This window comes from Trichechus manatus, unplaced genomic scaffold (assembly GCF_000243295.1).
Source record: "Trichechus manatus latirostris isolate Lorelei unplaced genomic scaffold, TriManLat1.0 scaffold00004, whole genome shotgun sequence".
In the NCBI taxonomy this organism is placed as follows: Eukaryota; Metazoa; Chordata; class Mammalia; order Sirenia; family Trichechidae; genus Trichechus; species Trichechus manatus.
This window is the reverse complement of record NW_004443940.1, coordinates 35,245,735-35,249,645: the sequence shown is the minus strand read 5'-3', so window position 1 is coordinate 35,249,645 and position 3,911 is coordinate 35,245,735. Positions and strand designations below refer to the sequence as shown.

The window sequence follows — 3,911 nt, the reverse complement described above, 5'->3', positions numbered from 1 at the left end:
TTCGTTCATCAGTGATGAGCATTTGGGTAATTCTGATCTTTTGGCTATTGTGAAAGTGCTGCTACAGACATTCGTGTACAACTTTTTGTTTGAATATCTGTTTTCAGTTCCTTTGAGTATATACCTAGGAATAGAATTGCTGGGTCATACGGTAATCCTATGTAAACTTTTTGAGGATAAATGCAATGTTAAAGGCTTAAGAAAAATTCAATTAAATTTTTGCTAAGTTAAAATATGTAATTTAAAAAATTTGTTAGCCGAAATTAAATGCTTAAGTAAAAACTTGGTTTTTGAATTTGTGAGTTTAATGAGATGAACATTAAACTTGTAAGCAGTGTACCCTCTGGCTAACCTTGCCAGCACCAAAAACCTCCCCAAAGCCGCTGTGGACGAGGCCTCCCGCCGGTGCGGGTCAAGGGAGCAAAGCACCCCTGAAAGCACTGTGGACAGAGAAGGATAAAGAAAACGAAAAGGAGACTAAGCAGCGATTAAAACAGGGAAAGTCCAGTCAAGAAGGTACCTGACTGATCCCGGCCAGCACCAGCTGCAGTCAAGTTCACTCCGACTCATGGCGGCCCCATGTGTTCAGAGTAGAACTGTGCTCCCTAGGGTTTTCAGTGGCTGATTTTTTAGAAGTAAATCACCAAACTTTTCTTCTGAGGCACTCCTGGGTGGACTCAGACCTCCAACCTTTTCCTTAGTAGCCGAGCACGTTAATGTTTGCACCACCCAGGAACTCCCAGATTTCTCCCTCCTCCCACCCACTGCCATCGAGTCGATTCCGACTCACAGCGACGCCATAGGATTTCCAAGACTGCACATCTCTACAGAAGCAGACTGCCACATCTTTCTCCCGGAGCCGCTACTGGTTTCGAACCGCGGACCTTTCAGGAAGCAGTCCGTCACGTTAGCCGCTGTGTCACCAGAGCTCCTTTGGATTTGTCCTTAGGGATCTACTGAAGCTTCAGCTTCCGGGGGCCTTGCTTGCCAGGACTTCTCCAGGTCCCCGGGAGGGGCCCCTAGCAGTGTGTTCTCATAGTGATATTTTGTGTGAGGTTTGCAAACTATGAGTATAGCGATTCGAAGTTTGCCTGACTCACATCCAGAGGCAGTTTAGCTGGTTTGAGACAGAAGACAGCACTGTGCTTAAGAGCAGGGATTCTGGGGCCCAGAAGAAACAGCTGCAAATCCCAACTCTGCCTTTTCTAGCTGTGTGAGTTTTGTTGTTGCTGTTAGGTGCTGTTGAGTTGATTTTCGACTCCTAGCGATCCCATGTGGCAGAGTAGAACTGTCCTATAGGGTTTTTAAGCTGTAATCTTTACAGAAGCAGATCGCCAGGTCTTTCTCCTGTGGAGCTGCTGGGTGGGTTCAAACCACCAACCTTTCGGTTAGCTGCTGAGTGTGCTTAACCACCGAGCCACGTTACTTCCTCTCTCTGCGCCTCTGATTCCTTCTCCGTAAAATGACCATTCCACTGGTACTCCCTCAGAGCTGCTCTGACTAGCCTACATCAAGTCTTAGTACTGTGGCTGCTGAAGAGAAAATCAGCGCGGTTTTTGCTGTGTTACACTGAAATCAAAGTGCTCTTGGCAGCTGAGAGTATGGAAGGGACGAGATCACGCAGAGGCATGAAGAAGAGAAAGCAGGGGCACAGGTCACAAGGTTGGGGCGCCCCACACGAGGTCCCTTCCTGCAGAAAACGGCCCTCTTCTGCTCCACACGGCTGCATCTGCTCCCCTGGCAGCCAACGTGGTGTCTCAAGTGAGGGCCTCCTCTCTGTGCTCTGAGGCTCCTGTGGGCTGGAAGGCACAGTAGGATTTGGGGGGTGAAGACGCAGGAGCTGTGCTGGGTTAGGGACAGGGAAGACACAGGGGTGGGAATGCAGGCTGGGGGCAGATCATACAGATGAGGAGAGATGGGAAGAATTCCTGGTCAGAGCAACAAATGCCTGAAACCAGTTGCTGTGAAGTTCATTCCAGGGACGACCCCACGTGTGTCGGAGTAGAACTGTGCTCCAGAGGGTTTTCAATGACTGATTTTTCAGAAGTAGATCACTAGGCCTTTCTTCCGAGGTACCTCTAGGTGGACTCAAACCTCCAACCTTTCGGTTGGCAACCGAGCAGGCTGGCAGTTTGCACCCCCCAGGAACTTCACTAATGCCTAAAGTATCCCTTCTTAGGCCCTGCTGTGAGTGGGGACTTGTTTAATCCCCAGGTGCCCTATGGGGAGGCCCCACTGGAGCACCTGCTTCACAGAGGAGGAGACTTAGGGAAGTGGAATAACTTGCCAAGCCTTCCAATGACTAAGGTGGATTTGAACTCACCCTATGTCACCCAGCCCCAGCAGGCCTCCCAGTGGCCCACCAAGGGCCCACTCCTCAGGCTTCGTTTGTCCTGCGCCCGTAACCACCACCCCACCTGCCTCCAGGAGGCAGGAGATAGAACAGACCTTCCTACCTGCACTTCGTCCCGTGCTGCTGGAGCCTGCAAAGCTGCAGGGGCTGGGCCCAGCTGGCCTGCAGTCCTGCCCGCGCGCTCACTGCTCCGCGCCCGTCAGTCTGCCAGGGATGGACGGACGGAAGACTAGAGAAGCCCAGTCACCAGCAGCCCAGCCCAGCGCGGGCCAGAGGTGGCCGGCCCTGTTCCTGCTGCAGAGAGATGAAACCCCCGATTACATTCCAGGGCCTCCCTCCCGCTGTAAACCCTGGAGCCTGTGTTTGAGGCCCTTCCCGGTATGTGCATGGCCACCTGCAGACCTCCAGCGGCCAGCGTCTCGGGGACTGTGGGGGCAAGAGGCCTTCTGTGCCTGGGCTTTGAGGTGCGGGAAGAGACAGTGAGGTACCTGTGGTTTTCTCAGAGGCCCAGGGCTCCATCCCATGTGCTGTCACCAGCTCCCTCTCCTCCCTTTCTTCTGTTCGACGGAGGCAAATTCTGAAAGGCACAGAGCAGCCAGGGAGTGGAGCCGGGGGACAGCCTAGTGTCAACGATGAAGGGCTGCTCCGTGCCAGACGCCTGCCTCTCGGTTCTTCTGGCAGCAGCCTCACCTCCCGTTACACACAGGGACTGAGGCTCCCCGAGATGGGGTACCAGCCCCCAGAGCTTACCCTCATGACCATGCTGACCACTGGGGCCACCGCCCAAGGCACTGGAGACCCAGGATGGTGGCTCCAGGCGGAACAGCAGGCTTCACCACTCTCCCGCTGTGTGGTCTTAGCGAAGTGACTTAGCCTCTCTGAGCATGACTTTCTTTGTTTATAAGGGTGGTTGTGAAGATGAGAGGACATAAGTGGAAAGCTCCGGCACTTGTGGTGACACGTGCCCAGTAAGTGGCCACTTCCCTCCCGTGATCCTCAGAAGGGGAGGTGGGGACCTGACAAACAGCTCCTTGTACCACCGACCTTGTGTCTAAGTCATGGGTTGCAAGGATGTGCCCCCAAGCCCCAAACAGCCCCCAGGTGAGTATTCTTCATCTGTGGGACAGGCGGTCAGGGCCTCCCCGGTACAGTGCTATCCTGTGGCCCAAGGTCAGGTCATTCGTGCTGACATCTTGGCTGCGTTGGCAGTCAGCACATAGACTGTCTCCTCGGGTCTTTGGGTCATTAGTGACAGCAGCAGAGGGGATGCTCCCCGCTTCTCTAGCTTCCTCTTGTCTGCTTCCACTGTGGGTCACTAACTCTGACCTCCCCGGCCGCTGGGCTGGCCCATGCCTCACCTCAGCTCCCCTGATCTCCAAGTCCTGCCAGAGGTGGGGGGCCCTTCCTGAGAGGACCACACCCCGACGCTTCAGGAGCGGCCAGCCCCCCGGGGATTCTCCAGTGCCCTCCAGTGAGACATCAGAGCTTGTATTTTTATATAAAATGCACATCAGACAGACACAGAGGGAATTCACAACCTCAGTTCCTTGGCGTTGTA

The 3,911-nt window shown here is 53.9% G+C and overlaps 1 long non-coding RNA gene across 1 annotated transcript; it reads right to left on the bottom strand.

Moving 5' to 3' along the window:
* Nucleotides 1–2,418: 2,418 nt before the first annotated feature.
* LOC111820795 (uncharacterized) lies at nucleotides 2,419–3,911 on the bottom strand. Its single transcript, XR_002824306.1, has 3 exons — nucleotides 3,892–3,911; nucleotides 2,842–2,930; nucleotides 2,419–2,647 (listed from the first exon to the last, which is right to left on the bottom strand). It is a non-coding gene; the product is annotated as an uncharacterized LOC111820795 (long non-coding RNA).